The following is a 25,949-nucleotide window of genomic DNA, read 5'->3' on the forward strand; positions in this document are numbered from 1 at the left end:
AAAAGAAAGAAGAAAAAAGAAAGAAAGAAAGAAAGAAAGAAAGAAAGAAAGAAAGAAAGAAAGAAAGAAAGAAAGAAAGAAAGAACTGCTACTAGCAAATAGCTGGGTTCTCTTAGGAGCTCAGGAATTAGCCAACATCAGGGAGGAGGAGCATGAAGCTGACGTCTTCCCCACTCCCTGGAAGGGGGTGAGCAGCCCAACTCGGACAATGGGGAACAGACGGTGGTGAGGGCCTAGAAACCAGAATCAGCCACCTCGCCAGCTCTTAGGCCTATGGTTCTGGGGAGAGAGCTGTTGGGGCCGAGTCCGACATCGATGATGGGAAGAAGGCCAGGTGCAGAGAAGAGAGGCAGCAGGAGCTCAGCATCCCGCCATCTCCGGGTGACAGGCTTTATTAAGAAGTGACTGGCAGGGGAGAGCCGCCGGAGGACAGTAGTGTCAGCAGGAGCCTGTCATCCTCCGCCGAAGGTCCCTCCCAGAGAAAGCAGCTGGCCCGTGTGCGGAGCCTTGTCTGGGTCTGAGCCCCTGGCCGGATTTCCGCGCGTGTATAGACTCTTGTTCCAGGATATTAGACACTCAGGGGAGAGAGTGCTTCACACCCCACCCCCTTCGCCCCAAATGGGAGACTCCTGCCTTGCAAGCATCTCCCCTTGGCCCTGGATGGCCTGACCACATCTTGTCGGCGCTAGTGATTTGGGACAACGCGTCGGAAGGCGGGCGGGGAGAACCGGTGCACTTGGTCCCCTCTCCCACATCCCTAAACCCAGTTTTTCAGGAAAGAAAAATCAAAGTGGCTGCCTTCTGGAGCTCAGTTCTGGTTCTCATTGGCTAAGCTCCCTGGTGACCACAGCACCCCCCTTTCTCCTGCCGTCTTCCCTGATCCCCACCTGACTTCTGGGGGCTTCTCTCTCTTTCGGTTGCAAACAACGAGTCAGTTCTCTGCTCAGCAGCTCTCCTGCCCCACTTTGCTGATTCTGTACCAGGAGCTTTCGATGGCCAGCACCCCAGGAGCAAAGGGTCAAGTGCCAGGAGTGGACAGACTCCAGACGGTCACCAAGCAGGAACTGTCCTTGCACGAGGCCGCGAGCCTGGCTGCCTTGGCCCCATTTGGGCAACAGCGAGACATCACTTCAGAGAATCGGTCTGAAGCGGGCCCACGTTATGCGTTTCTTGGGCTAGAGGCACTTTTGCCTTCATGGATCCCTTCCCCCGAGAAGAGAGATAATGATTCCTTTCAAAGAAATATTAGAAGTCATATTTTACCAAAAAAAAGTTATATTTTACAACTGCATGTGTCTATAGATGAATACATTCCAGGCTGGGTTACATCCTTCTGATTTTAAAAGAAATTAAAACATTTCTGGGAGCCCCGCACATAAGGCAGGCCCCCGCCACTGGCCTTGCTGGGACTCTTGGATAAACTGCCTGGCTGGATTTGGCTCCATGGGAGGGTTGCCAGCACTCACACCCCAGCCCATGCCCACCACCACCACCCCAGACAGCCCACATGCATGTCCCACAATGCTTATCCATAAGTGGGTCTATCTATCTTCTCATCAGTCTAAGAACTCCAGAAGATCAATGGCCACTGCTTATCCGATGGCGGGTCCCAATACCTACCTGGACCCATAACAAAGGACACGTGACAGACACTGACTGCTTGTCAATTTCATCCGTCCATTCATTCCTAATAATCCTTCATGATAGATTGAGGTCTGCAGGCATGTTTTCATGGTTTTTTTGGTTTTCAACCCAAAGACAATTGTTTAGAAAAAAACCCAAACCTTAATTCCAAGTTTGGGAGGATAAGACAAACCGTTCCTTTGCATTTCCTTGCTGTTCTCAACCATCTCGCCTTCGATGGTAATGACTTTCAAAAAGCGGGGGGGGGGGGGGAGTCACTCAGAACCAGGGCTGCAAATTCAGTAGGAGATCAAACCAAGCCCTACTATTAGGGTCAAAAAATGAAGCATGGCTGGGAAGCCACAAGAATGATTTTCTGGAGTTTCAAATAATATGGCTCCAAACACCAGATCAAACAATTGTTTGAGCAATCACAGAAGCTGGAAAACATGAGCAGACTCACAAAGTGATGATTTTGAGGAGGGATGGCACGCTCTTGAACACATCCGTTTAAGGTTATATTAAAAATCACACTCTCATCCCATTGTAATCATGCCTCATTACAGCTCTGAAAGTGTGGCATGTGTTGATGATCTGAGAGTTCTTTAAAAATGCGATGCACTTTTCAGAGTTAACTAAATCAACAAAATTGCAGTTTATTCAAACACACCAGCAATCACCAACAAGGACCCGAGACCTCTCTGACTTCCTATTTCTGTAATAAAGTGGAAATCTGGTCACACGCGCACACACAAACACGCACACATACTTCATAAGGCTTCGTTATCACAGGCCCCGACGGCTGGCAGCAGGAAGTTTTTCCACTGATACGGCGCGTGGGCCTTTTTGATTCCCGTGAAGACGAAGGCTTCATTCCAATTTGGCAAGTGATTACAACGCAGACTTTCTGCTCTTTCCTTCATTGTAGCAGCTCGATATTCTAAAATCTTATTTCCACACTGGCGTGCTAATTTGTGATTTCACAGAAGTGCTGTATTACTTTCTTCTCCTGGTAACACGTCTCTGCTCACAAGGACCAGCTTCCAAGGATCTTCCCGAGGGGTAGGTGCACAGTTCCCCGTGGGATGAGCCCGTAGTTGGGCTCCCCGGCGTGATGCGGGCCTGGCGGTGCTGCTCCCTATGGGCTCCCCTGTCCGGAAAGCCTGGGGACCGCGTGGCTCCTGCACCAACTCCCTCTCCGCCAAGCATCGGCAGCTTGAAACAGGGAGCAGCTTCCGCAGAAAGATGCAAAACACCTTCTCGGGCATCCTGTTGGGCTTTTTCCTGCGGATGCGATTCTCCTGCAGCCGTTTTGTTGGCCGCAGGTGAACAATGAGAAAATGCTAAGAGTGGTTGTCTTCTCCGTGGGCCCCTGTGCCCGATGTGGCGGGACCAGCTGTCCCCGGGAGCCTCCTCTGCTCTACCCAGAGGACATGTGAGCAGTGGCGCTCTGTTGCTCACTTGCTGGGACAGCGTGTCTCACTCCTAGATTCTGGTTGGAGCAACCACTTTCTTTCCTTTCCCTGAGGAACATTCTGCATGGCCAACCAGTGCTGTGAGGCGGTTTGCATTGCGCTGCAGTGTAGGAAAGAGGTGGGACAGGCACACGGAGTGGCTGTAGAGACAGGTGCAAGGGGAGAGATGCCGGGGCCCGGAGCATGGGAGCCAAGCAGATAGAAGGAAGGAGGCGTTAGAGACACGTCCCCATGCACTGGAGCGCCATTCCCAGGAACGGAAAGTATAAGCAAAGAATCTGGCTGACTTCGAAATTACTTTCTGGTGTTCGAGCTGATGTTTGATCCTCTAAAATCAAGTTCTAGGGGTTACAGCTTCAACAGTGTACCCCATTTCAATGTCAGTTGTGTTTGCGTCCTTGGGACCCCACCCCAAGCCCTGCTGAACCCAGGTTATGCTGACTCTTGGCCTCATTGTCTTCCTTGACACCGTCGCACTTCCCATGCCCATCACCTTCCATCTGGACGGTGAGAGCACCCTCCTAACTGTTGGGTTGCTGCTACCCTCAGCCCTCCTTGATGTACCTACCTGCTCCATGCCTGCCAAGGCGATCTTCCAAAATCACTGGTGTGAGCTGCTCACTTCCATGTTTTAAGATTGCTGGCTCCTCATTGGCTAGAGGGTCACATGAAAAATCCTTATCACGGTCAATAAGTTCCTTCACCCTGGGCTCACCAGGCCTTCCAGCCTCATCCTCTGGCCCTCCTGCACACTCTCATCCCCTACCCAGCCACCCCTTGCTCTGGGTGTCCTGGTGCCATCCTTTCCAGTCCTTAGAGAGGAACAAAGTGTCCTTTACTGGAAATTGCAGTTTTGTCTTGGTTTCGAAGATACCATCGTGTCCAGAGTTCCCTCTCTCTCCATTTCTCTGTCACCTTTGGTGGCTCCACATTTCTGCATGTCCTCAGATGGGAGTGTGCCTCTGGCTGGGTCCCGCTCTTTCTTTATTCCATCTGTAGCTTCTCCCCAGGGGACTGTGCACATTCCCATAGCTGGAGTCACATACTGACGGCCTCAGAAGTGCATCAAAAGCCCAAGCTCCCTTTTGAGTTACAGGCTCATATTTCAAACTATCTATTTGGCATGTTTACAAGAATATCTCTGGGACATCTTAATTTAATGTGTTCAAGACTGAACTTTGGCTTTCTTCCCACTCTGTCCTCTTTCTCTCTCTCTCTCATTGTAAATAAACCACCTAGTTGTTCATGCTTAAAATCTGAAAGTTATTCTCTTCTCCCCAACTCGATTCATCAATAAGCCCTGGTCCTTTAACTCCAAGACATAGCTGACGTTTGTCTCTGCTGGCAACACTGGAGTCCACGCCCCACCCCTGCTCAGCTGGATCTCTGTAATGTGCTCTGACCTGGAATGTCTGTAGTGTTCAGGATGGTCCTAGCCCTGCCTCTGTGTAGCCCTCAAAAACTCTCACTCCTTTCCACCTCTGAGCTTTAACACATGCTATTCTCTCTGCCAGAAACACTTTTGCTTCCCTCTCCGTGGGTCTGGTTTTCCTCATCCTTTAGGGAAGCACAAATACTGTCTCTTTGAAAATGACTTCCCTGAATTCCCCATCTGAAGTGCCCTCGGCCCCCCTCTGATTCCTTCATAGATCTTACAGCAGTTTGTAATGTTTTTTCATTGACATGAGTTTCATCCGGCTGCCCCCACATAACTCACAAGTCCACAATGGCAGAAATCATATCCTCTTTATATGCCTGGATATCCCCAGAACCAATCAAAATAACACTCAACAAACATTTGTTACACAAATGCATTTGGATGCCACTCCCATTTACCAAATGATGTGTATATTCACCAGCTTAGGCCAGGCTGCAATAAGACCCAAATATGTCCCTCAGATCAAATACAACAGGTCTTGCTCATGCAGTCACCCATAGGGTGTTCCTGGTCCATAGGTGGCTCTCCTCCATGTGGTGATGAAGGGGCCAAAGCTCTTTCCGTCCCAGGACTCCAAAGTCACCTAGAGCCTTGTCATTGTGTGCAGCTGGCAGAAGAGGACAAGAGCACAGAGGAGCCATTCACTGCTTAGAAGTCTGGGCCCTGGGCAGCCTGGGTGGCTCAGCGGTTTAGCGCCCGCCTTCAGCCCGGGGCATGATCCTGGAGACCCGGGATCGAGTCCCACGTCAGGCTCCCTGCATGGAGCCTGCTTCTCCCTCTGCCTGTGTCTCTGCCTCTCTCTCTCTCTCTCTCTCTGTCTTTCATGAATCGATGAATAAACTCTTTAAAAAAAAGAAGTCTGGGCCCTGAACTGTTCCCCATCATACATTCACTAGAACTCAGTCAGGAGGCAGCAAGTGGGCTGGGAGAGAAGCCTAGCAGAGGAAATGTGTTTGCATAAAGAATAGCCGTCTCAGCCCCAGGATAGTTGCAGGTTCACTACCCACCAAAAGGCCAAGAGAGTTTTGCCTCGAAAGACGATGTCTAAGTTCGAAGAAACAATGGTCAATGTTTGGTACACTTCAGAAACGTCCGGAAGGGCTTAGGGCAGTGCTTCTTTAAAGCTGGCCTTTTGACTGTTGTCATGAAATTCCTCTCTCTGGTTGTCCCTTGTTAAAAAAAATATCTGTGGTTAAAACGGTTAATGAGTAGCATTAATTTTAAAGTTCTTCTTTCTCCTAACTAAATACTTAAGCTCTCACTTGCTATCACATCCTTCTTATTTTTAGACTCATATAACCATTCCCAGTTGGAATTTTAAATATAGGTAATTGAAACCATATCTTGTAGCTTGGAAATAAGTGGAAGGTTGTCCATCTGTTGGCAAAGAAGGTAGGTAGTATTTACCTCTCCATTGAATCTGCCTCCTATAATTTGGGTTGCAGATGGCACCATCTGTTTCCAAAGTCCACTTATCTACAGTTGAGCAAGAGGGTAATGACCTTCCTGGGCTGGATTCAATCCACCTCGCACTCTGCCCAGCCACTATCCTCTCTGTCCCATCTGCGAGAAAGGTGAAGGAGAGGCAGCTGGGAGCCCAGGCCAACTCAGCCAGGACAGCCCTGCATTCCCCCCACCCACCCACCCCAGACAAAAAGGATGTGTCCTGCCCCTGACAAAACCCACAAGTCGGGGGAGGGAGGAGGCTGAGAGAGCATCACGAACCTGGTGAGCTTGAAGACATGTCTGTTGCCCGGGAAACAGCTCCCTTTGTGTCCTGGGATCAGCAAAGACATATTCTATAAATTTTCCTCTCAATGATATTCTCATCTTGCCGATGTGCAGCATATTGAGAAAACCCTGACATTTGATAAAACTTGGATGGCAATCCACTAAATCTGATTAACCCTTTTTAGCATTAACTGTCACTTCCTGACACCCACAGCAACGCTAAAAGCTTTAGGCATGAGTACAACTCATTTCAAGAGCTAATACAGCATCTTGGTTACAGGCCCCTCTCTCTCACTTTCCAACTTGCATTGAGTGGGGGATGGGGGTGGCGGGAATAGGATTTAAGCCATCTGGTGGATTCTTAGTAAACCAGAAAGAACTCTGTGAGATAAGACAGCTGGTTAGTAGTCACTCTAAAGAAAGGTTGGGGGGAATTAAACTCCATCGATTCATTTAGCTGAGTCATCTGTGAATGATGGTTAAATATGGAAGGATCATTAGGAAGAGAATTTCCTCATTGAAATTTGTATGATAGTCGATTCATTCTTAACCACAACATGGTTAAGAAGTTGGGATCATTATTTCAGCTAAATCCAGAATCACAATTGCCATTTTATCAGCATCCTGTTCCACATACTCAATTAAAAAGTATGTAATAAAAAACTCTATTAGCATGTACATAAATTTTCGGCAGTTGTTTCCCCAAATTGCTAACTACCCGTGCCTCTACCCGATTTAGAGATGTCATCGTAGAAAATTAACCTGTTCACAACTACTTCAACGCCAGAATTAGAAAACGACTATTTGTGCATGTCTTAAACCCTAGGAGGAGAGGCTTCTAACTTGTAGAGGGCAGATAAAAGGAGTCCAAGTAGGACGGGGAAAAATCAGCAGGAGGACATAAGCAACAGTGATCAAGGCGGGTTCACTCATATGCCTGGGGCTCTCTGCAGGGAAAGGAGGAGAAACACCAGACAAGTCTGCTCTCCTAGGGGTTTATTAACATAGAGAAGAAATTTGGGTTCTGTTTAAGTGAGTATTTCAATATTTGTCTATAAAAGCCCCCACTCTATGCCAAGCACTGTGCCTGGTGCTGGGGACTCAAAGAGGTCTGCGTCCCAATTTCTGTCCTCAAAAGAGTTATAATATAGCTGGAGAGAGGCACACACTAAGAAAATGGGTGGTTCAAACTGCATAGAAATGCCAGCTGGATGGCATACGAATGGGAAACTCATGATGCCACCACTCCCACCCCTAGAGCCCCCAGCAGTCATTGCTAATCAGCCACAGTACTCTTTTTGTCTGAACTGAGATACAGCCTCAGAATTGCTCCCAGCATGGACCTCTAGGCAACAGCTGATAAGTAGCAGTGGCCATGAGCAAGGACACCCATATGCCCTCCCTGGTGCAGATGATCTACGCTGGGGAGGAGAAGGAGGTACTTCCATGAATGAGTTCAAAGTTGCTGATATTCCAAAGGCCAGTCTGCCCACCTTTTCAGAGATGAACCAGAAGTTACAGACAATGGTTAAAATCCTTAGAAGCACAATGCCTGAGTGTGGAAGAGCTACCACGATTCTTCTGGACAAGCTCAGGTTCTCTGGCATTAGGCTGGGGTGGGTCTGAGGTGTGATTCCCTCTTGCCGAGACATGAGGCCACCTGTTCTAAGCCATTTGGTGGGGGATAGGCTAAGGGATCTTATCTGAGTCCCTGTAACTCCAAAGACGGGCAGAGAGTGTAGACTTGCCTGGAAGGGGCATTTTCATGGCCACGTCCAGCATCCTGGTCCTACCACCTGGCTGAGGTAAAGCATGTTTGGGACAGAAACAAGATCTGCAAGGTAAGGCTGACATGGGTGTGTTTGACCTTGAAAAACAGATAACATGGCAGGAGGTAAGTTACTTAAATGTTGCAGAGACCAGAGGCCAAGAATTGGCAGAGGGAAAAGGTACAGGTCCTTGAGATGGACAGATGGTTCTCCTGAGAGCAGAGGTTTGGAGAAAAGAAACAGTTAATTCATTGACTCGTTCAATAGCACAGACAGATCACAATAGCAAGCAAAACAGATTGGGGTTCACTCATGGGGTTTATAGTGCACTCAAGAGAGACAGCTTTCTTCACCCAACCCCACCGATGGTGACAGACCACTGGGTAACATCTTGATATATTATTGTACTAGTTTCTTTTTTCTGCTGTAACAAATCCCCACAAAAGTAGTGGCTTATAACAATTCCAATTTATTATCTTAAAGTTCTGGAGGCCAGAAGTCCAAAATGAGTCTTACTGGGCTAAGATTAAGATGTCAGCAGAATGAGAAAGAAGGGAATCCTCCAACTTGCCACAATATGGACGGACCTTGATGGCATCACACTAAGTGCAATAAGCCAGAGAAAGATAAATACTGCATGATACCGCTTCTGTGTGGAATCGAAAAAAGCCAAACCATAAAGACAGAAAGTAGACTGGTACCAAGGTGGGGAGGGGGGCTGTTGTTTGAGGGTGCAAATTTGTCGCTGGTAGATAATAAGTCCTGGACAGCAAATGCACAGCATAGTAATTATAGTCAATAACACTATATTATCAACTTGAAAGTTCTTAATTGTTATCACCACAAAACAGAAACAATATTTATGTGACATGACAGAGGTGTGAGCTGACGCTACAGTGGTAATCCTATCGCATCAAATAAATATATCAGATCAACATGTGTACCTTTCACTTACACAACAATATATGTCAATTATATCTCAATAAAAACAAATACATAAAGAATAAATTAAAACGCACTTAATTTTTCTTTGAAAAAAGGGCTGTATTCCTTCTGGAGGCTGGAGAGGATCTATTTTCTCGCCTTTTCCAGCTTCCAGAGGCGCCTGAATTCCTTAACTCCTGGCCCTTTCTTCCATCTGCAATGCTCATCACTCCCAACTACTGTTTCTCTTGTCACATCTTTTCTTGATTCTGACCCTCCTGTCTCTCCTTTACAAGGACCCTTGTGATTCTATTGGGCCCACCCAAGTAGTCCAAGATAATCTTCCCATCTCAAGCTTAACCACAACTGCCAAGTCCCTTTTGCCATCTAGGGTGACATCCCTGTCTCAGGGAGAAGGATGTGCTCACCTTTGAGTGGCTAATCTTCAGCCTGCAATAATTATTGCCTATTTTTCCTTTGAATTCCTCTTACTCTTTTCCTCCCCCCAACATTCCAGCAGCAAGAAGGGCTTTCTCATAAACTCCCTTCCCCCACCCAGAGCAGCCATGAGATGATGACCTCAAAAACTATGGTGTTCAGTTGCAAGAGCCATGCTCTTGGGAGAGAAAAGCTGATTTGAATTCTAAAAACCTTCATTTGGAAAATCAAAAGCTGAAGTCTGAAGGATGAGGGCAAAAAGTTAATCCGCATATAATAGATTAGAAAGAGAACCCACTGGTTTCTGTCCAAAAGGGGAGAAAGCTTTGCCCTACTGGTCACAAGAAAGAGATCAGAGACAACTGGTATGAATTTAGGAACCATGGGTCCCTGAGACATCTGCAGCCCTGACTCACTGCTCAGATCAGAACTCCAGAAGAAGGATGAGCTGATGGGACCACTGGGCCTCCAAGGCACTGTGGAGTCACCCTCAGTCACCTGCAGGCTCTGGATAGCCAGATGCACCTATGGGCTCTTTCAGCTGTCCTGTCCTCCCGGTTCTGCCATTCTATGCACCCCATAGTGAGGCAGGAAGGCACTTGAGACATTCTTGTTTCCCTCTAGATGGGAGCAGAAGGCCCTAAAAAGGAACCAAAGAACTCTTGTTTTGGGACAAGAGGAGTGTGAGCTCCAGGAGCTGCCATTGATGCACAAGCACTGGATCAGAGCAAGGATGAAGGCAGCCCAGGCCCCAGGTGCCACCTCTGGTTCCAAGTGACACAGGATCTCCTCCACCCTGATGGCACCTGGGCTGCACACCAAGAAAGTAGAGCACAGAGAAGGAAGGAGAGGATCCTGAGTTGCTTAGGCATAAGCCCCATTTTGACATGTTTCAAGCAAGAGCCAACTGGTTACCTTTCCTAGGACTGAGGGCAAATGTGGGAGGCAGGATTCGGTTACAGGGACCACCTAAATCACAGGTGGTAAACCACAATTCTTGCAAATAGTGCTGAGTGTTCAGGAAGGATCCTGGTCTACACGGGTTCACAGAGGGTGTCCTGTGGGGAGGGATGTGGGAACCAAGACCTGGGGTCTTCCATCTTCCATGTGGTTTTATAATCATCAGTTCTTCACATGGTTCTGAAGAGAGCAGCTGGCCAGGACCACATGGGGAAGCCCACAAGAAGGGGGGTGACACAGCGTTGGGGCTTCAGGTTTAATTCCCCTCAGTCCTGGAGATGTGAGGCCCCATATGTCACCTATTCAACAATTTGCCACCTGTTCTCTGCTTCTGACATCACTATGCCAGCCAGGGGGGCGAGGCGGTGGTTCTTAAAGTTTCCGAATAAACACTACACATCTTCCTCAAGATGTGCTAGAGAACACTGAAGTACTTAATTATAAAATAATTTCAATGTTTTATTAAGAATAAAATCAAACATACAAAAAGTTTGAGCAAAATCAACAAATGGAAAAGCTGAAAGGTCTAAATGAGTAGCCACCATCTAAATTAACCATTGTCAATAGTTACATGTCCAGATAGAAGTTACTGTCGTTGGGGCACCTGGGTGGCTCAGCAGTTGAGCGTCTGCCTTCAGCTCAGGACGTGATCCTGGAGTCCCAGGATCGAGTCCCGCGTCAGGCTCCCCGCATGGAGCCTGCTTCTCCCTCCTCCTGTGTCTCTGCCTCTCTCTCTCCCTCTCTGTGTCTATCATAAATAAATAAAAATAAATAAATCTTTAAAGAGTATGTTGTAGGGCACTTGAGTGGCTCAGTTAGCTAAACATCCAACTCTGATTTTGGCTCAGGTTATGATCTCAGGGTCCTGGGATCCCTGCTCAACAGGGAGTCTTCTTCTCCCTCTTCCTCTCCCTCTGCCCCTCTCCCTCCAAGACTACAGATAGATGGTTGTACTTCTCTGTCTCTCAAATAAAATCTTTTAAAATAAATAATAAATAAATAAATATGTCACATAGTTCCTGACATGTTATTATTAAATATTTCAACTTGTATCCATAGAAAACATAAACAATGAAAATATGAATCATTATCACAGTTGAGAGTAAGACTGGTAATTTCCTAATCTTGTCCAATGCCCAGTTCATGTTCATATTTAATCTGTGGTATCCAAAAGCCTTTTATAGCCAGTCACTTTTCTAGCCTGATCCCACCAAGTTTCATATATTGCATGCAGTTGTTATGTCTCTTAATTAAAAGTCTGTCACTTGTTTCTACTGTCGTTGACTCTTTGAAAAGACAAGCCTAATTGTCTTGAAGAATGTCCCGTGTTCTGGATTGTTGATTGTTTTCTTGAAGTGTGGCTTACTTTGTTCCTTACTGACAGATTAGCAAGCTTTCATAATTCATATTTTCCAATGTATTTTTAAAATTTTATGCAATTTATATAAGATTATGGTAAGAATTTACATTGAGCCTGATAATTGTGCTAAATGCATTATGTGCATTGTCTCATGGAATCCTCACAGCGACTTATAAGAAGACATCCTGACACTTACTATGTCCATTTAGCAAATGAGGACACTAGCTTTAGAAGAGGTCAGTCATTTTCTCAAGGCTGCACATAGGGGGTTTCACCTGAATTTTTACTCTTTCTGTCTCTAAGGCCTAAGCTCTAAACCTGATGCCAGTGTGCTCCACCAGAACACAGGCTCTTTGAAGATGAAGTCAATGTTTTGACTTCTCTAGACTCCCAACACATGGCATGATTCTCCTGCCTCAGTGCAGACTCAGAAACGTGGGTGCTAAGCGAAGGTAGCCCTCTGCCATAGCCTGTAATGATGGCTGGCACATGGGCACATATTTCTTGAATGAATGAATGAATGAATGACCATCTTTGGGGTCATTAAACTACTAGATTTAGGACCAGTTTTAACACCTGGTCAGTCCAAGTTGTCCTTCAGGAGGACTTATCTATCCCACGAATGGCAGCATTGAACTTGCTGTAATCTTGTAATCCTTTTGCAAACATCACAAGATTTTCAAACAATGCATCACAAAGGAGAGAGTAGCTTTGATGCCTAAAACCTGTCACAAATTCCCATTTATGAAAACATTTTCTCTAAAGTAAGATTTTTCCTCCCACTGTCCCTTACAATCTTGGCACCTTAGAAGCGGACTTGGAAGAATGAGGACAAGTCAATCCTTGTGCAGCTAGAGCATCTATAAAAGGAGTGTTGACAAAAAAAAAAAAAAAAATTCTCCCATAAATCTCAGGAGGACAGAGGTAGAGGGCACCCACGCAGCAGTCATGAACTTCTGCCTTACTGATCAGATGATAGGAAGTGGGTGCTTTGGAATTCAGCGGGGTGGACGCTCTGAGCTCACTGTGACTTAGAGCAATGACTCCACACTGCTCATAATTACAGATGTACGTAGGCATCAAACAGTGTGCATTTTCAGGATGTATTAAAATATTTTATGTGCTTATTTTCTCCCGAGGATACCAGAAAAGAAGGAAATGCAAAAATACTCTCAAGGTTCCTTGATCACTATTTCTCCACCAGAATGCTATAAGGAAAAATTTATGTCTGATTCATCAGTGTTTCCCAGTAAAGACCCACAAACTGGCTGCCTGGCATAGGTGTTCAGGTGCTTTATTGAACAAGTAAATGTTCTCAGGGGAAACTGAGATACAAAAGAATGATTTAGCAAGCACTCAAATAGACCATTTAAATTCATCCCCCTTGTTTGGTTTTCCAAAGGAGAAATCCAGACCCATATTCTTTTTTTTTTTTTTAACCTGAGGCAATCCCTCCATGAGTAAGCAAGCCCTGTTAGCATTCAGATAATCATTTAGAGCTGTGCAACTTATTAAAAAAGCTCTCATTTCTGGTCTTCTGTCCTAGAAATTCTGATTCAGAAGATCTGGGACCTTGCTCAGAAATCTCCACTTTTATTTTATTATTCTTTTAAGACTATTTATTTATTTATTTATTTATTTATTTATTTATTTATTTATTTATGAGAGAGAGAGTGCGCACACGCAGGCATGCACACAATCAGAGAGCTGAGGGGCAGAGGAAGAGGGAGAGGAAGACTCCCCAAAGAGCCAGTAGCCAGATACAAGGCTTAATCCCAGGACCCTGAGATCATGACCTGAGCCAAAGGCAGATGCTTAACTGATTCAGCCACCCAGGCACCCCATAGGAGTCTCCACTTTTTTTTTAATAATAAATTTATTTTTTATTGGTGTTCAATTTGCCAACATACAGAATAACACCCAGTGCTCATCCCATCAAGTGCCCCCCTCAGTGTCCGTCACCCATTCACCCCCAACCCCCCGCCCTTCTCCCCTTCCATCACCCCTAGTTCGTTTCCCAGAGTTAGGAGTCTCTCATCTTCTGTCTCCCTTTCTGATATTTCCCACTCATTTCTTCTCCCTTCCCTTCTATTCCCTTTCACTATTATCTATATTCCCCAAATGAATGAGAACATATAATGTTTGTCCTTCTCCGATTGACTTATTTCACTCAACATAATACCCTCCAGGTCCATCCACATTGAAGCAAATGGTGGGTATTTGTCGTTTCTAATGGCCGAGGAATATTCCATTGTATACATAAACCACATCTTCTTTATCCATTCATCTTTCGATGGACACCGAGGCTCCTTCCACAGGTTGGCTACCGTGGACATTGCTGCTATGAACATCGGGGTGCAGGTGTCCCGGCGTTTTCATTGCATCTGTATCTTTGGGGTAAATCCCCGGCAGTGCAATTGCTGGGTCGTAGGGCAGGTCTATTGCTAACTCTTTGAGGAACCTCCACACAGTTTTCCAGAGTGGCTGCACCAGTTCACATTCCCATCAACCTTTTCTCTGCATCCTCTCCAACATTTGTGGTTTCCTGCCTTGTTAATTTTCCCCATTCTCACTGGTGTGAGGTGGGATCTCATTGTGGTTTTGATTTGTATTTCCCTGATGGCAAGTGATGCAGAGCATTTTCTCATGTGCGTGTTGGCCATGTCTATGTCTTCCTCTGTGAGATTTCTCTTCATGTCTTTTGCCCATTTCACAATTGTATTGTTTGTTTCTTTGGTGTTGAGTTTAAGAAGTTCTTTATAGATCTTGGAAACTAGCCCTTTATCTGATATGTCATTTGCAAATATCTTCTCCCATTCTGTAGGTTGTCTTTGAGTTTTGGTGACTGTATCCTTTGCTGTGCAAAAGCTTCTTATCTTGATGAAGTCCCAATAGTTCATTTTTGCTTTTGTTTCTTTTGCCTTCGTGGATGTATCTTGCAAGAAGTTACTGTGGCCAAGTTAAAAAAGGGTGTTGCCTGTGTTCTCCTCTAGGATTTTGATGGAATCTTGTCTCACATTTAGATCTTTCATCCATTTTGAGTTTATCTTTGTGTCTGGTGCAAGAGAGTGGTCTAGTTTCATTCTTCTGCATGTGGATGTCCAATTTTCCCAGCACCATTTATTGAAGAGACTGTCTTTCTTCCAGTGGATAGTCTTTCCTCCTTTATCGAATATTAGTTGACCATAAAGTTCAGGGTCCACTTCTGGGTTCTCTATTCTGTTCCATTGATCTATGTGTCTGTTTTTGTGCCAGTACCACACTGTCTTTTTTTTTTTAATTTTTATTTATTTATGATAGTCACAGAGAGAGAGAGAGAGAGAGGCAGAGACATAGGCAGAGGGAGAAGCAGGCTCCATGCACCGGGAGCCTGATGTGGGATTTGATCCCGGGTCTCCAGGATCGCGCCCGGGGCCAAAGGCAGGCGCTAAACCGCTGCGCCACCCAGGGATCCCCAGTACCACACTGTCTTGATGACCACAGCTTTGTAGTACAACCTGAAATCTGGCATTATGATGCCCCCAGCTATTATTTTCTTTTTTAAAATTCCCCTGGCTATTTGGGGTCTTTTCTGATTCCACACAAATCTTAAAATAATTTGTTCTAACTCTCTGAAGAAAGTCCATGATATTTGGTAGGGATTGCATTAAACGTGTAAATTGCCCTGGGTAACATTGACATTTTCACAATATTAATTCTGCCAATACATGAGCATGGAATATTTTTCCATCTCTTTGTGTCTTCCTCAATTTCTTTCAGAAGTATTCTATAGTTTTTAGGGTATAGATCCTTTAAAAGTGGAGACTCCTTAAACCTAACCAAGGAGTCTCCACTTTTAAATACCTTTTGGGATGGTTCTGAGCAAGCCGTTTTCGGGAATCACTAATTTATAATCATTCAAAGCCAGTAGCAAGGTCAGCAAGGTCAGCATACTTTGAAGAAGGATTCATTCATTGCAAGATCAAAGTTAGGTTATCTCAGGTGGGAATCAAGTAGTTAAAGCATCTTGGTCCTGGCTCCTCATTCGAGTCACTTGGGAGAGGTTTTTAAAAACATGATGCTTTGCCTTCTTTCCAGACCACTTAAGTCAGAATCCCTGCGGTGGGACCTAGGCATTGTCAATTTTTTAGAGCTTCCCCAGAAGATTCTAGAGCAGCCAAGGTTGAGGATGATTCAGTTAAATAAAATCTCGTTCAAATTCATGTCAATTTGTCCCGCTTGCTTGTTACCTTAATAATAGTCTATACTTTGCAAAGTACACAGGCACACTCTGAATTAGGGAGGGCTGATCTTACCAACTCCACTTCTCAAGATAAAGAGAGTGATTCTCAGAAAGGTATTGCACAAGTTAGCACAGCTGCAAGTTACAGAACTAGCCTGTAGGATTATAGCCCCACGTACAGCAGTCTTGCCATTGCACCACATCATCTGCGCATTTAAAAAAGTTTACTGCTAGGGATCCCTGGGTGGCACAGTGGTTTGGCGCCTGCCTTTGGCCCAGGGCACGATCCTGGAGACCCGGAATCGAATCCCACGTCGTGCTCCCGGTGCATGGAGCCTGCTTCTCCCTCTGCCTGTGTCTCTGCCTCTCTCTCTGTGTGTGACTATCATAAGTAAATAAAAATTAAAAAAAAAATAAAAAAATAAAAAAGTTTACTGCTAAAAAAAAAGTTTACTGCTGAGTTTGAGCTTTCTCAGGTTAGAGGTTATTTGGTTATGGTCTTTTAAAACCCATGTGAGTCTTTCACCTTGATTTTGAGTGGCAGGTGTGTGTCCAGGACAGGGGTGAAGATCAACATAACCACATACTCTCATAGAAGACAGCCAGCCAAGGATGGACTGATTTTCTGTGATGCTCAAAATTTACATCTTATTAAAATATGATATAAAAAGAAAAAAAAAGTCTTCAAAGACAAGCAGTTAAGTGAATCAAAAGTTTGCAAGGAAAAGACTAAATGACTCAGGGAAAGAGAGAACGAAAACAAGATAATATATATATTTAGGATCAGGCTTTCTAATTTACTGCAATCTGTAGTACTCTGAATCTGACTACATTGGGTATAATTATTTCTGTCTAAATAATTTTGCAGACTTGCAGCATAATAACTCAGGATCACAAATAAGAATCAACTCTGCTGTGCTCACAACACAGCAATAATTATGTTCTTGAGTTGGTACAGCTCCTTACAGCTTGGTGCAAAGTAATTAGGTTTTTTTTCTTGGTGCAAAGCGTATTAACCTGTAGAAATTACAATCCATGAAGTGTAAGAAAGGTCTGCGTTTTTAATGGGAAAATACCAAATTTGGCCTACTAAAAATTCCAATCTAAGTGAATTAGCTGGCACTGTGAGGCCTCCCTGAAGGAAAATACTGGTCAGTTCATCAGCTTCCCACATGGTTGGGGAGCAGTGTCATTGGAGGAAAGATGAAAACAGCTGCTTCTATGCTCAACAAAGATAGAAATATGCATTTTATTATGGAAATAGCACCAGAGTACCTGAGATCTATCCAGGTTGATATCGTGGTTCAGTCATTCATTTGCATGGCTGTATATTCTATTCTATGAATATAGAATAATTTATCAATTAGTGCCTGCCTCTGGGAAGTGGTAAGCATTGGTGTGGATTGAGTGCCATGTGCCTGAAGGGGAATACTCAATGGGTTTCTACTGTTTTTGTGATGCTTTACTTCTTAACCTAGATGGTGATTATACAATATCTGTCACATTATTCTTCATATTTTCCTTCATCTGAAATAATTTATACTTTCTGTGATGGCTAATTTTATGTGTCAAATTGACTGGGCCAAGGGATACCCAGATAGCTGGTAAAACACTATGTCTGGGATGTTTGTAGGAGATTAACATTTGAATTGGTGAAGTGAGTAAAGCAGATGGCTCTCCTCATTGTGGGTGGACCCCATTCAATCTGTTGAGGGCCCAAATAGAACAAAAGGGCGGAAGAAGGGTGAGTGAGGACTCTCTCTCCTTGAGCTGAGACATCCATGTTCTTCTGCCCTTGATGCTGCTGGTTCTCAGGCTTTCAGGTTGACACTGAGATACCAGTAGCCTCCTGTTCTCAGGCCTTCGGGCTCAGATGGAATTCCACCACTGGCTTTCCTGGAGCTTCAGCTTGCAGATGACAGATAGTGGGACTTGTCAGCCTCCATAACCATGTGATCCAATTTCTAGAATAAATCTCTTCATATACGTATGTGTGTGTGAATCTCCTAATGGTTTTGTTTCTCTGAAGAAACCTAACACTATTTCTTTTTTAAAAAAAGAAAGAATACAATTCAGGGAAGATGGCAGGAGGTATATTTTTTAGGTTTTCCAGAATCTGTGCATAGAAACAGAGCAACTATATTGCAAGTCAAAATTAACAGACAAAATTCATAACAAAACTAGACAGTAAGATATTCCTGCAAACCCCAAAATGCAAGCAAGTAGAGAAACATCTCCAAAAGCCACCAGATTTCTGGTGTCAGTGTCAAAAAAAAGCAGAAGATCTGAGAATGGGAAGGCCTCAAATTGTTAACAGATATTTACTGGTAAGTACCATATGTCCATCCGAGAACAGCAGCTGAATGTGGGGCAGGGCGTAAGTTGACTGTTCTGGTAATGAGTGAGGGCCAGTTTGATGTTAGGAAGGTTTGAAGGGTCTGATGCAATTGAGTCCCTGTGAACTTTTGAAACTGGCCCTCAGGGTTCCCATCTAGGATGGAGTTCCAAATTGAGAAGATGTTGTTAGAAGTGTCATCCAAACTCAGGAGATAAGGAGTCATAGGATAGTAGAAATATAAAGTAAAATAAGGTATAGGAGGAGGAAATGTAGCCAGAAAAATATCAGAAGGCAAGCAGCCCTATTTTAAACGTCATATCTAAATGACAGGAGTAAGAGCCCCATGAAGCTAGAAAAGCTACATTTGAACCAATCCTCTTTCTAAAAGTTCAGGAAAACTAATCTCATACATACATAAAAGCCACAGAATACAATTATGATCAAACCCCGCATGGAGTTACAATGAGGAAAAGTAGATTATGAAGCAGAGTAACATCCCCACAGACAATGGAAGTACTCCCCAATCCACACTAAGAAAAAAGGAACATTATTTCAAAAGGAACTATAAGGTATTTTAAAAATGACACAAGACACAAAAGAACAATGTTAAGTCAGAATTAAAAAAAAAAAACTCAGAACGATGTTAACAGAACTCAAAAACAATTAGAAATAATAATTTAAAACTATTGTTGGAAAGGAAGATTAAACTAGAAGGAATGCAAGCACAAACAAGCATAAATAATGTCTTAATAAAAATAGTAGGCACAAAAAAACAAGATATGAAAGATATTTTAAAAAGATGCAAGATAGCACAAGTATTGAAGATAGGCAAAGAAGATCCAACATGCGGATCATAGCAGTATCTGAAGGAAAATACCAAATGAAAAATGAAGATCAATAAGACAAACTTGAATGCAAAGAAACCCTGAAATAAAGAAAAAGATATGAAACCAAATACTAAAGCAAAACAATATTAACACAGATTAACCAATAAAAAGATACCTTCTAGTAAAATCACTAGATTTATTAAATGAAAAAATGAGAAAAAAAAATCCTTTGGCAAAAAGAAAATATGATTTAGAAGGAGAATAAAATTAGATTATTGTCAGAGAAGTTTTCCAGCACTGTTTTTATGTCAGAAAATGAAGTAACATATTTAAGATATTTAGGGAAACATTAATATGAGCCAGGATTTTTATCTAGCAAAGCTGATCTTCAAGTATCAAAAGCATAGGCAAATGGTTACCAAGACTGAAGAACTCAGGGAATAGTGTTCATATGAGATCTTCCTAAGGAACCTAGTAGAAAAAGCTTTACATAGTCAAAATGAACAGAGAATCATGAGCGTAAAGATTAGCAGTGAGCATTAAACCTATAGTTACTTGTAGAAATAAGAGTAAATAAGTGAAAAGTATAATAGTATTTAATTGGTATATGACCTGAAAATATAACTAAGAGTATAAGCATAAGAAGTAATTAAGATGTTTGCAATAATCAGAGTTGGTGGTGGTAGCTTTCGAATTATCATCAAAAGATGCTAACATGTATAAATGGGCTGAACAAATCAATACTTAAGGAGTATTCTACTTTTATCATCCTGTGTGCTTCAGAACCAAGATTTTCAGTATTAAAAAAAAAAGAGATTCAGATGTAATATAGTCAAGGTCAAACGAAAACTATAGTCTTGATGTTGGTAAATTGAATTTAAACAAAATGGAAAACAATTTTAAAAATGTAGCCTTGAATATAACTTGGAAATATCAGTATGAGTCACACGTTGTGTCTTTATTTTGGGGGAGAAATACCATATATCTCCTAACTCTGTCCACTATGACATCCAGTAGCAATGATCACCCCAAGAACACAGATTGTGATCTTGAAATTTTGCTCAGTGAAAGCAACCATGGTTTAGAGAAATGATTGGTTTCAGGTCTGGAATAGAAGAGGCATAAGATGAACCTAGGACATGTGGTAATACCAGATAACAAGGAAGCTCCTAAGACTACGTCCTACAATTGACCAGATATGGAACAATCAGTATAAGTTTCAATAAAAATAAGAATGGCAGTGGATTGACCTGCAACAAACATGTTTAAATCCAGGAACCAATGACAGGCACTAATTTATTGTCTTGGAAGACAAGAGAAGAAAGATAAAATAATCTAACCAAGATGAGGACCCTCAGGATTAAAATCACACCTCCTGCCCTTGTTAGCTATTTCACTTGGGCAAGTCACTTCAGCTTTGCTGAGACTTACTTTTTCTCATCGTCAAAATGGAGTTGAACTTGCAATGTAGCAGTAAAAAAAAAAAATGCTCCTACCTCCATATTTTTGTCAAGATGGAATAAAATATGATAACATAAGTAAATTTCATGGAGCCTCGCTGACTAGCACTGAATAAGATCTTGGGAAATGATCTTGAAATATGAATATGGATCTCGAACATCTAGAGGCAGCCTTGCTTTGGAAATAGTTCTGGATTTGCCACTCATCCCTTTGGTGACTGGGGGAGAAACAAAATCACTTATAAAATGAGAATAGTAATACCTGCCTCCAAGTGATTGTGAGCTGGGAGAGAGGATGGGCATGGACCCCTGGTGAACTGTCACTACCTCCACAGAGTCAGCTGCTTGTCATTGCCCTCCAGTGCCCTGAAGGTGTGTGTTGCCTAATGGTGGGCAGGAGGACCAACTGTGTCCCAGGGCCACTTTGTGCAACTTTTTAAATCCACGCTTTTGTTTAACCCAACAGGAAGCCTTCTTGGGTGACTGCTATGATTCAGGTAGCAGTGCTGGGCCATCTTCATGGATTACAGCATAAGCAGTAGCACTGTTACCCCCTCTCCCTCTCCCCCGAACTGTAAACACAGAGAGTTTGGGTCACAAGTTGGACATGAGAGAGACGGTAGAGGCAGGATTCATACCCAGGCTGGCTGGCCACAGGACTCAAAGCTTCTCTACTCCAAGGCTGCACTAAAGGAATGTAGATGAAAGAGAAAAGTAGTACCAAAATCCTCTCCTGCTTGCACCCCCCCACCCCCTGGAGGCAGCTCTGCCCCCAGCCCTGAGCACACCTCTTTCTGGCACACCATGCTCAGGGAACCCCCAGCCACAGCTGTTCCCCTCGGCCCCACAGTTCCCTGCCATCCCACTGCAGGAGCACTTTGGAACCACAGCCTTGGGTTGACTCTCTGGGGCCTCCGTTCCCTTTGGAATGTCCACAGCCATGTGTGTGGCTCCTCAGCAGCAGGAGGAGCTGCTTTCATGGACACTTTCCACCTCATGATGTTCCAACATCACGGGCTGCCACGTGAGTGCAGGTGGACCCTGCATGTCATTTTTATTGGAAAATTGCCATTCACATCTACTATTTTTTAAAAAGATTTTATTTATTCATAAGACAGAGAGAGAGAGAGAGGGAGAGAGAGAGGCAGAGACAGGCAGAGGGAGAAGCAGGCTCCATGCAGGGAGCCTGACGTGGGACTCGATCCCAGGTCTCCAGGATCACGCCCTGTACTAAAGGCAGTGCTAAACTGCTGAGCCACCCAGGCTGCCCTACTATTTTTCTCTAAAAGTAGGAGAAAATACCCCATAGGGTAAAGGCTTAGATGTGGTGGTTAAATTACTGGGGGTTAAAATCCTGTCTCCACTGGGGTTCCTGGGTGGCTCAGTTGATTAAGCATCCAACTCTTAATTTCAGCTCAGGTCGTGGTCTCAAGGTTGTATGACTTCATGCTGGGTGTGGAGCCTGCTTAAGATTCTCTCTCTCCCTCCACCTTTGCCACCCCCACCACCTCCGCTCAAGTGCTCTCTCCCTCTTTCTCTAAAATAAAATAAATAAAATCTTTAAAATTCTTTCCACATCTAATGCTAGCTAGATGGCCTCAGGTGTATCCCCTAGCCTGTCCTCATGCCTCAATCTCCTCACTGGCAAAAAGAAAATAACAGGGACTACTTATAGAGACTCTGGAAGGATGGACATAAGGTACTGAGCATGACAGAAGGCTCACAGTCAGTGCTCCATAATAAAAGGTAGTTAATCTATTATTATTTTGCTATTTCGATGGAGCCCAAGTTAGGAAGTACTGCATTCCTGGCCTTTCAAACCACCCTCCAAGGTATTGCAAAGAAAAGTGTGTTCCCTAGCATGTAAGTCTCATATTTTATGTTCAAAACTAATAGGATTTTTAGTTATTTCTTTATTTGTCGTGTGATTTTTAAAAGTAACCTTTATCCTGACAGAGTATTTTGTATCTTTGTTGAAAAAGTTTCTAGGCTCCCTATTATCTGGATAGTAGCTTTTGGCTTTATGTTATGGAAAAACCTGCTATCATTTTCTAGTTCATGAAGATCTTTTGATATTGGCAAGATTTAATGTGAATTTTCTTAACATAGATATTTTACCACCCAGGAAGATCATTTGATCATTCTTCTCTGATCAATTAATATATTGAATTATATTAATAGGTTTCCTAATGTCAGATCTTCCATGCATTCCTGCAAGGAAAATACTTGATAGTAGTAGATTTAGGTTTTTTTTTTATATGTTGTTGCTGTAATCTATTGCTAATATTTTATTTTACATTTACTGCATCCATCTTCATATAGGAGATTGCCTTAAGACTTTGTTGTTATGTTGTATTTAGTCAAGTCTATTTTATATATTATTCTAGTTTCAATAAATAATCTAAATTATGTGTACTTTGGCATTTTGGTGGAATTTGTCTCTGAAACTTACTAACCATCCTGTTTCTTTTATGGAAATCTAGCTTCTTTGATATTTTGTATCTTTGTACTTGTTTCTTATTCTTGCCATAACAAATTATCACAAATGTATCAGCTTAAAACAATATCCATTCACCATCTTCTAGTTCTGTAGGCCAAAAGTCCATGTGGTCTCCACCTAGTCTTCTGCTGAGGTTGCACAAGGTTAAACATCAAGGTGTCAAGTGGCCTGGGCTCTTAACTGGAAACTATAGGGGGAAAATCTGCTTCCAAGAATATTCAAGGTGTCAGAAGAATTCAGCCCCTTGTGGTTGTAGGACTGTTGACCACCTTTCCTCACTATCTGTCGCTGGAGATCCACTCTGCACCTGGAGGTCACCTGCATTCCTTGTTCTGTGGCCCCTCCGTCTCCAATCCAGCAACTCAGTGCATTGAGTCCTTCTCACACCTCATATCTTTCTGACTTTCTCTTCCACCACCAGATGGAGAAAGTTTTCTGTGTTAAGGGCTCATGTGATGAGATAAAGTCCTCCCACATGATCTCCTGGTTTAGGGGTAGCTGTGCTGCATAACAGAATACAATCATGGCAGTGATACTTCATCATAGTCACAGATTCCAAGTACTAGAATAGAATATATTGGGGAGGCCATTTTGGATATTCTACTACAATCACCTAGAGATTAATTATCAAGTTTGGTAATTAATGTTTTCCCATAATAAGTCATCCATTCCATCTAGACATTTAAGTATATTTATTTGCCTTAATTTTTCCATCTCTTTTTTCATTTTTTATATTTATGCTTGTGTCCTTTTTCTCGTAATTATGTTAGTTACAGTCTATCTCCCCCTCTGTAAAGAAACATCTCTTGGAATAATTTATTAGTTCCACTGCTTTTCTATTTATAATACATTAATTTCTACATTTATCTTTATTAACATTCCAATTTCCTTTGCATTACTGTTTGTTTTTACACGTCTCTATTTAAATAATAATTTATTTTCACCCTTTCTTGTTCATAACACTGGTATTTAAAGCTACAGATTTGTTCATCCTTTAACTACTTGTAAGTTTTGGTATACAATTCTTTACCTATTATAATTACCCAGGTTATTTTGGTTATAATCCCCTCTTCCACTTGTGTTTAAGAGAGAGTTTTTAAATGCCCAGGTGAGAAATGTTTCTTTATTAATGCTTTGTTTTATTTAATTTTCATCAGTGTTTGCAGTGTGTAAAACGTCCACTTTTTTGGAAGTTTAATGAGTTATATTGCTTTTTAATTCTTTTAGGACTAAACCTATAACCTTAGCATGTCTAAACCTTGACGTGCTTACCATTTTTACTTGGCCTATCATCTTTGCAAGCATCTATTGAAAATGAAAAATTCATACATTCACACCTCTCCCACCTTCTCTGCACCCTCTTCCTCCTGATGTTTATACTTAGATTGTTCTAAATTTCAAGATTTGCAGTATTTACTTTGTTCTGTACACATAATTATCACATTGACATAGATTCAAAGCTCATCACCAATACCTTCACTACAATTTTTTCATTTTGCTGGATTTTTGTTATCATGTCATATTTTAAAGAAAGGCTCAAATATTCCCTATGTCCTTGTGAACTTGATTTTTATTCCCTTTTGTCTGATACCCACACAATTTGTTCTTTATCATTAAATTTCTGGCCATCTCTCTCAAGTTTTCATTTCTTCTTGCTCTTTCCAGGTTCAAGTGCAGGAATCTCATTGTCACAGGGAACTTTTCTTCTGTTATATCTTGAATATGTTTTCATTTCCATTTGATTTTTTCCCTTCTCCAAGGATGTGTTTTTTGTAGTATGTATCCCCTCTATTTTTCATTTGTGACATGTTTTCTATGATTTTTAAACACCGTTTTTTTCCTTTTCTCTTCAGTTCTCTCCTTCAAGCCAATCTCAGTTTCCTCTATACTTATTCTAACTTGGCATTGATTTCTGTAATTACTTGATTTTTCTTCTCCATTTCTTTCCTAAGCTCTTCCAGTTCAGTCTTCACCACCTTCTTTTGTCTTATCATCTGCTTTTGAGGTTTTATAGCTCATATAGGTGTGCTTGTTTCAGAGTGACTGTATCATCTTTTATTTGTTTGTTATCACAGAGAAGTGTCTGTCCAGAAATATATGCCATTCCATGGCACAATTCTTCTTCGGTTGTGTATTTTGGACCAACATTTGATTTAGTGTGTTCCTTGTATCATTTTATTTTGCACTTTTACTTCTGATATCCACATCTTTTCCTTTTTTGGTTGCTGTTCATTTTAAGTGAGTCCTTCCAAGGCCAGGCCCTTGCTCAAATACGGCACAGAGGGTGGGTCAGGAGAGTGCGTTGAGACAGGAATTGAAGAACAGTGTCCTATCCACTGGGCAATCTCCCCTCAAGACACATGTCTGCCCTGGCCAAGTGGGAGCTTTGCCTGGCTCACGGAGAAGCGGCAGGTCCTTCTGGTGGTAACATAAAGATTATATCTTTTCTGTGAGTGAAATCAACAGCTGCCAAGCCGATCACCACCCACTGTCTTTGTTAATACCTTGCACTTAACACTCAAACAATCTTCTTGCAGTGATGCTATGTCTGCATGAGTCCTGACTCAGCATTGCCTTCCCTGGGACTCTACAATGTCACAACATGCTCAGAGGTGTTCCACCAGAACCCATGATTCCACAGTTTGGCCACTTGGTCCTGCAGACCCTGGTTCACTGTGCAACATCTGCGCAGTCTGTGCTCTTTCTTGGCACCCATGCTACACTCTCCTGCTGCTCAACTATCAGGCACATAGGTGTGTGCCTCCACAAGCAATGTTTGCATCCTGGCAAAAAGAAAGCCCTCTCATTGGAAATCCACTTACTTTACAAAGAATCAAGGCAACACTTCCAAAAACATTGCTTTGAAGCCCAGAATTAACAGGTG

At 42.9% G+C, this 25,949-nt stretch overlaps 1 long non-coding RNA gene across 1 annotated transcript; it reads right to left on the reverse strand.

Annotated features, from left to right (window-relative positions):
* Positions 1-4,548: 4,548 nt before the first annotated feature.
* Positions 4,549-7,001, reverse strand: LOC140620518 (uncharacterized). The gene is made up of 3 exons (XR_012020275.1): positions 6,262-7,001; positions 5,944-6,099; positions 4,549-5,705 (listed from the first exon to the last, which is right to left on the reverse strand). It is a non-coding gene; the product is annotated as an uncharacterized lncRNA (long non-coding RNA).
* Between the last annotated feature and the right edge of the window lie 18,948 nt (positions 7,002-25,949).

The sequence above is a fragment of the Canis lupus genome, chromosome 29 (genome assembly GCF_048164855.1).
Source record: "Canis lupus baileyi chromosome 29, mCanLup2.hap1, whole genome shotgun sequence".
Lineage (NCBI taxonomy): Eukaryota > Metazoa > Chordata > Mammalia > Carnivora > Canidae > Canis > Canis lupus.